Consider the following 8,545-nt stretch of genomic DNA (forward strand, 5'->3'; position numbering starts at 1 on the left):
TGGATTAAGATGCAAAGTAAGAGATAAGATGTGAGAAGCTAAAAACAGTGTAAAATCAATTTCTGTAACAGAAATGGCTGCTGTGACAGAGACGGTTTTTCCAAAGCTTAACTTTCTGAGGTGAATCACCTGCCGTAGTTAGCCCACATCTATGTGACACAATCTCCTACGAAACCCACAATCCCGACAGAGCCAGAGATTCTAGCTGGACTTACTGAACTGTGAAGATGGGTACTGTGGTGGACAATGAGAGAAATTTCCACTCTCAAACGAAACGATCCTCGGGGTTGGTTGTTGCCCACACTCACCGGTAATTTCTATACAAGTACTGCATGGTTGTACTTCAGTGAGGGAATATGATTCTAGTCGTATTTGTAAGTATCACGAGGCTTCCATTCTATGAAGATGCTGTGTCCTTTCTTATTTCTCCTGTTGCTATGAAATAATTTTCATTCCCGTTTTCTTTCTACCTGTGGCTTCGGCTGCCTCACGTGAGCACTTGGTGCCCACGCTTTGTGCATCTCTCAGTTTCTACAGCTTCCTATTGTATGTTGTTGTTGGGAGACAATCTTCCACGGTGTCTTGCATTTCTGCATTCTGCTGTTCAGTACAGTAATGTCTCTGTCAGGGACAAAGGTAGGGCAGGTTTATCAGTAACCCAATATAAAAGATTTAAGTTTCCTAAGTCTGATGTTCCTCAACTATGATGCAAACCTACTGCATCACATGGCTGCTCTGTGTCACCCTTTTGGGACTCAGAGGGGTGCCGGGGACAAGCAAGGGGAACCAGGGCAAACACGAAGCTCCTGCTGTGTGCTGTGCTGTGAGTAGTAAGTCATTTGTCTCTGACTCAGGTGTCTTGTGTCTTCTGCCACATCCATGAAGGTACGCCAGGCTAAATTGTTACATTGCAAGGAAGGTGGTATTTCTATATACTTCCTGACATATGGGTCTTACAACCAAACTCCCTCTGAGGATCTGACTGGGTCAGTTGGTCACCATCCAGTATGGAGGCTGCCTGTCGCACTGAGCTGTTGTGCTAGACCCTCTTCTAGGATAGTCGATAGATTGCAGCTTTTGGATCAGGAACTCTTTTTTGAACTAGCCATCTGTGGCCAACTTTTCAAGGTCACTTTGTTCAAATATTGAGGACTGTGAAGGAGGGTACAGGATCTCATTAAGAGGGGCCATGAGCTTGGCAAACGCTTGAAAGTTCTCAGAAGTGGACATTATAAGTTTTGCCTTTCACAGACCGTCCAGGGAAATGTTACTGAGAAATAGTTAATTCACCTCAACTCTCTGGAATATTCTGAGATTTTTGTGAACGAATATGCGTGTATGCCTTATCTGCAACTTACCAGTTCTCTGCCTAAAGAGGAAGGAAGCATCTGGTAAATTTTGTGCTCCTAACACTGGCTACTGGAGATGAATGCTCAGGTTCACCTTAGAAGTTCTCTCTTAGCTTGTATTCCACTATTGGGAGAGCAGACGTGTGGTTGGCTGGGATTCCCTCCACTGTCAGGTTCAGGCATGAACCCTCATTGGCCCAAATCAATCAGGCTTTTGTCTGTTGATGCAGAGGAGGGCCTATGACTTTAAAGCATAGCTTTCACTCTGTCACTGTATTAGTCAGTGTTCTTCAGAGAAACATAACCAATAAGAGATATATATATCTGCATATATATATATATATATATGGCAATGTTACTATAAAACATAGCGCCTGGGTGGCTCAGTCTATTAAGCATCTGACTCTTGATTTCAGCTCAGGTCATGATCCCAGGATCATGGGACTGAGCCCTATGTTGAAGTCTGCCCTGAGCATGGAGCCTGCTTAAGATGCACCCCTTTCCCCTCTCCTGCTCATGCTCTTTTCCTCATAATAAAAAAAGTTAAAAATTACCCGCCCCACATATAATATATAGAATATGTACTTATATATGTAAAATCTCAGCATAATTAATTAATTAATTAATTGGAATTGGCTCATGAGATTTTTGGAGGCTGAGGAGTCCCACGGTCTGCTGTCTCTAAGCTTGAGACCCAGAAAAGCTGGTGGTGTGATTCGGAATACACCGAGATGTATTCTCCGCCAAATGCCGGAGAACCAGAGGGGCCAGTGGTATCCAAGGGCAGGGAAGATGAGATTAAATGTCCCAGTTCAAACAGGGAAGCAGACAAAGAGAGTTAAATTCCTCCTTCCTTTGCCTATTACTCTATTAAGGCCCTCAGTGGATTGGCTGATGCCCACACACTGCTTTACTGAGTCCTGTGATTCTACAAAAACTAAATCTTAGTGAGGGACACCTTCACAGACACACTCAGGAATAATGTTTTATCCGGGCAGCCTGTGGCCAGTTAGGCTGACACATAATATTAACCATCACGGTCACCAAGCTTGAAAATAAAGCTGACACTTGGAGGAAGGAAAGAAGAGTTGAAAGTCTGGCCAAAGTCGGAGTCAGAGCCCTGGTCAAACCATCCCCAGAGCCTGTGTAACTTCTGGCCTTTTCTATTATGTGAGCCAACAAATTAACTTTATTGTTGATGGCAGTTTGAATTGGGCTTTCTATTACTTACAAACAAAAACATCCTAAGTGATTCACTTACTGGTTTTCATAACATCTGAGGTCACTCAAGGGTTAATGCTCTGAGATTATACGGGTAATGCAGACATCTTTCTTACTTTCTTCTTTCTTTTTTTAAATGTTAAGGGGCAGAGGGAGAGGGAGACAGAGGATCGAAGTGGGCTTTTTGCTGACAGCAGAGACCCCCATGCAGGGCTCAGACTCACGAACCATGAGGTCATGACCTGAACTGAAGTCAGATGCTTAACCAACTGAGCCATCCAGGAGCCCTAGACATCCTTCTGAAGTTGGGATGGTGCACGTTAATTCCGGACACATCAGATGCAAGTCTCACAGGTGTAATTCGCTGGTCTTTTCCCGGTGCCTGATGTACGGCACATGCTCACAAACATTTGTGGAAGGGATCCATGAACACTACTTACGGTTCCCCAGAACTTATTAATTATTTCCTGACACTTGTCACACCTCCTTGGTTGCTTTGATTGGGCTTTTGCTGCAGGATTTGGAGGATGAGTTTGGTTACTATAGAGTTAAATAAAAAGTTTAAAAAAAAAATCACACTGTTTCCGTGGACAATGGCGACCGATGTCATCTCGGACTCCACATCCTTTAGGGATGGGTTTCCACATTGGTGATTCAGCAGGCCAGGCCATACTAGTTAATCAGAAGTTGTAATTTTGGTTTGTACTGTTCTGAGGTCCATTATAATCTACAGTTTACAGCTTGTGGTTAAAAGGACGGACTAACTTGTTTTGCTGCAGTACAGTGTTATTTTCTTCAGAAAATGATCAGACCTAGAGCTGTGCCTTAGATCCCAGCACTGCCTCTTTGCATGCAAAAGAATACCCCCCTTTCTAACTGGAAACTGCCGGAGTAAAAACAAAAAAAAAAAAATCAAGACAGAGATGGTCTTACCTTATGTATATCTGCCGTAAGTCCAGGTACCAACAAGGATCACACCCGAAGTGGGAGAATCATACGGCCTTACTAACTATGGCTGAACCATGTTAAAGTCATGAAGAACCCTGATGGGACCTCAGGTTAATATTCCCAGCTTGCCAAGCCGCATGTTTGCTGATATCAGGATTTTCTAGTGGATGTGGAAAACAGTTGAAATCAGAGTATCTGGGTCAGCATAATTTAATGTGCTCTAACTGACAAAAACCTAACCTGAACAGCCTTCTCCAATGTTCAGAGTGTTCTCTTCCTCTCTTTCAAATGATTTGTCACATCCAAAGAATGGGAGAACTTCTTGGAATGTGTTCCTGACTATGGACAGCACGTCCACAATGCAACAAGTAGACAGCAGGGTAATTGCGTGATGGCCGACACTTCTGGGAATAAGGCAGGAGGTGCACCATTTATGCCACTAAACCCACCCACACACCCTGCAATGTCTTCCTGGAATCGCAAAGGTAGTTCGAAAAGAAACCCAGACCTTATAGGTAGACCTAAATCCAAGGCCATGTGGCACTGGGGAGAGCAAAGTGGCTGCTGGAGTTTCACTTACAAAGGACCTCTTGTCCTGGTCAAACTTGAAAATTCAAAGAAATCCTTTTGTCAGCTAAATTCACAGTTTCTCTGATAGGGTTGCACTTCGGCCTTCATTATTTCATTAATGTAGCTTTAGGCACACTTATTTTCTGAAAGTCCAAGCTACCTCCATTTATTTCCTTTAGTATTTAGAAGGCTAAAACACCATCATACCATTGCCACTTTCCCTAAGCATCTTGACAGGTTTAGATTGCCAACTGACTTTTCCTTTTGGATCAGCAAAAAAAAAAAAAAAAAAAAAAAAAAAAAAATCTCTGCTAACCATTTCCCCATGGTATCCCTCCCAGCAGTAAAATTCTCAGCAAGGCTACTTAACAATTTCTTATGTGCTCGTTTTTTTTCCATAATGAGACTGCCAACAGATGCCCATATAATGGAAGTCTCCATTGACTCCCGTGAATCCGAGTTTTGTAGCTGAGCTTTTTGTAAATCTGCATCAGCAAAGCATTTTCAAGATCCCTTGTCTCCCCGGATGGTCTGCTTCTCCTCTTGTCGCTCTCCAGATTCTCTTCACTTTGCTTCTACCTGCATGCGTGTGCGTTTCCGTTTTGGAGTATAGCCTTTCACTCTTATTCTAGCACTTGATTATACTTACTCTGCTCTATTATTCTCGTCTCTAGTGTTTTTTTTTTTTTCTTCTAAGCATGGATTTATTCCATCCAGCTGATTCCAAGAATAGGAACCGTATCTTCTAATTCTTTGTATGCCTCTAAATACCACTCACCACGTTGACTATGGCTAATAAAGATGCTTCCCTGGTAGCATCAGTTTCCTGGTCTTGGCTTCATTTGCAGTAGTTTGCTTTACTTTAAAAACACCCCTCCAATTTATTTTCAATATTTAATATTTAAACTGTTTATAAGCCATTTTTCAGGCCTCTCTTTATAAGTCCATTTTGCCCAGTTGCAGGTCTATCGAAACTGGATTTGACTGGAAAGGAATCTTAGATGCGTGGACTGTAACTGGATATCTTCCTCATATTTAACTCAGCATCTAGTTTGTGGTTTTCTAGTTACTACTTTTAATTGGTTTATTAAGTGTGCTGAACTTGGTAGGGGTTAACCAAAAGACAGTATTTATTTTCCTGCCATGACTGTCCTTAATTGTACTTAGATTTTCCTTCTTGGCCTCCTTGGTGAGGCTGATCTCACAGCTTTGCAGTCAAAGTGTTAACAAATAGCACAGCCCAATCTAATATAAAAACTTCAATCTCGGGGCGCCCCGGTGGCTCAGTCTGGTGGGCGTCCGACTTCGGCTCAGGTCATGATCTCGCGGTCCGTGAGTTCGAACCCCGCGTCGGGCTCTGTGCTGACAGTTCAGAGCCTGGAGCCTGTTTCAGATTCTGTGTCTCCCTCTCTCTCTGACCTTCCCCCATTCATGCTCTGTCTTTCTCTGTCTCAAAAATGAATAAACGTCAAGAAAAATTTTTTAAAAATTTCAATCTCTTATCTAATCATAGCTTCTTCCCCAACACTGCCTGCCAGTCCCCCCCATCCCCCATTGTTCAGAGAAGACATGATCCCTCAGTGCAGTAGATGGGCAGGGAGGCATGGCTGGGTCTCCCTCTTGTTGTCTACTGTGCTCCTTCATTCCCCGCCTCCACTCAGAACACTGCTGCTTTGGACTCTTACAGAGTTGGGGTGCTAAGTTGGTAGGAGAGGTAGACAGTGACCGTTTCCAACTTGACTGCTGCTGGCATAATCGGTGCCATTGTTCTCAGTGTGGCAGATGACCCAACACTGGGTTTCACTCAGGAATGTTTGTGGGATCTTTGTCCCGCATGGGGAAATGTGTTCTTTGGCTGACCTCTTATGACATCCCCTCCGTTCTTTGCTCTGGTTCTATACCCCCACTGCGCTTTCTTTTGTTGGGGTCCCGATGCCCTGTAGGCAGAGTCCTGTCAAGATGGTGCCAGCCTGGCTCCCCTCTGTGGTATTCACATGGACCATCTTTATTCTTCTGCTGGCTGATGGAAGTACGGCCTGCTCCTCGGTTTGCTTACACTCCAGGGATAGTCGCGATCTTGGAGGACACTTTAGGTTCTCCCAACAACGCTTTTTTGCCCCATTCTTTAAGATCATTCTGCCAAGGACTAAGATGCCTGCCTTCTGTATGCAAGTGGTGGTGGCAAAGCCCCTTCTAGTTAGCAGGGTGTTTTGTGTGGCAGAGGGTGGGCAGAGAGTCAAAGGACCCCCAATTCTTTCTCCATGGGACAAGGACGGGACAATCCACTCCCACACATTTCTCCAGAGGATTTCTGGAGGTCTTATGTTTCTCTAATGAAAAATAAAGCACGGGTGCACATTCTTTCAGTGTTTATTCCAGATTCTTCTAGATGGTTCTTATATGAAAAGCAAGGCACTTTGAAAGCCCAGATGTTTGTTGTCTTAGCATAATATCACACGTATTATTACCGAATTCAAAGCATATGATTAAGGAAACAGGAATTAGATAGATGAAAAATAGAGTCTAAATTTGTTGAGTGAGATTTGAATGCAGTATTCTTTTTGTAGATTCCTCTTTCAGTTGAGCAGTTATTTTCATTGAAATATTATTTGGTTGAGGAAACCTTCTACATAGTGAAACATATGGGCAGCGATTCTTGGCTTTAGAGCTTCCAGTTTCTGACAGGGTTTCAAGATGTCTTAATGCTGAGACTAGGTCTGCAGCTTTGGCACCTTGGACAAGGCATTTTTACAGAGCTAAGTTGTTTTATTTTTAAATTTGAGAAGATTTTACTCAGTAAGTGTTAAAATCCTTCAGGCCTCTAATAATTTGTAACATTTGCATAATGTACATTCATATTGGTAAGAAGTGAAAAACACCAGCTTATGGGGCGCCTGGGTGGCTCAGTCGGTTGAGCGTCCGACTTCGGCTCAGGTCATGATCTCACCGTTCTGGAGTTCGAGCCCCGCGTCGGGCTCTGTGCTGACCGCTCAGAGCCTGGAGCCTGCTTCAGATTCTGTGTCTCCCTCTCTCTCTGCCCCTCCCCTGCTCATGCTCTGTCTCTCTCTCTCTCTCTGTCTCTCTCTCTCAAAAATAAATACACATTTAAAAAAAGAAAGAAAGAAAAAGACCAGCTTAAAAAATGTAACTGCTTTGAAAAAAATCTGATTGAACATTTGCATTAACAATAGTGCTGCTCATCAGGATTTCATCATTCAACTTATAATTCGTACAGCCTTTAATTTTATTGTTTAACTTTGCTACACTTTCAATAATGGAAAGTTTAATAATCAGTGTCTTTAATTCAACCCTTGTTCTAGTTCTGGCATTTTCCCTTTACTGGTTGCAAAACAAGTTACTAAGGGTTTCCTTTAGACTATATGCTATAAATAAATAAGTACCTGGTTTTTAAATTTTTTATAACTACTAAATAGGACATTTAGTTTTCTCATCTGGACAGTGGATATGATAACACAGCCAAAAAAAAAAAAAATCCCCACGTCCCCCACAAACATGTTCCTCAAGCCATCCGAACAGAGGATGTGACCAAGCCACAAGCAAGGGGTCCGTCCCCTATGATTCTTCCTTCCCTCACTCTCGACATCTAATCAGCTAGAAAATCCTTGGCTCAACCTCCAAAGTGAATCTCAAGTTCATCCATTCTTCTCCACCTCTGCTGTTACCACCAATTTTGTTAATTCTTGCCTGCAGTAAGGTAGAGAGAGACCTCTCTGTTTTCTCAGTTTCTCTTGCCCTTAGACTCCACACAGCAGCCACAATGGTCTCTAAATACATAAACCAGGTCACCTTCATCCTCTCTCTGAAACCTTTCAGTAGCATTTGTTTGGAGTTAGAGTAAAATCCAAGCTCCTTATCGTGGTATATAGTTAGAGTGATTCTAGCTGTGGTGATAAATGGAACTTGAAATTTCAGTGGCTTAACGTACGAAAATTCGCTCCTGGTTCAAGCAACAGTCAGTGCAGTTGATCCTGGTTTAGAGCAATTTGCCTCCACAGGATGATTCCGGGACCTAGCTTCTATTTCGTCGTCCTGCTGTTCACTAGCTGCCTCAGGGTCTTCTGCATCCAGCAGGCAGATGGAGGCAGTGGTTGGAGAGGGCACACCCACTTCTTAACTGTTGTGGCACTGGTAAGACCACATTCCAATACTGCTTGCATACCATTGGTGAGAATTGATCACATGGCCCCACCCAGAAGCTAGGAAGGCTGGGAAATGTAGTCTCTGGCAGGGAGACCCTTAAAGGTACAAGTCTGGAGAGGTCAGCATGCATCTTTGGGGAAAGCCAGACATCCTGTCACACACAGTGTTTATTTTATTATTAAAAATTTTTCTTTAACGTTTACTTATTTTCGAGAGAAAGAGAAAGACAGAGAGAGAGAGAGCGCGCAAGGGAGGGGCAGAGGGAGAGGGGGACAGATGATCTGAAGCAGGCTCTG

This window comes from Lynx rufus, unplaced genomic scaffold (assembly GCF_022079265.1).
Source record: "Lynx rufus isolate CCGP_SWC_20201006 ecotype Redwood Valley unplaced genomic scaffold, mLynRuf1.p SCAF_2, whole genome shotgun sequence".
In the NCBI taxonomy this organism is placed as follows: Eukaryota; Metazoa; Chordata; class Mammalia; order Carnivora; family Felidae; genus Lynx; species Lynx rufus.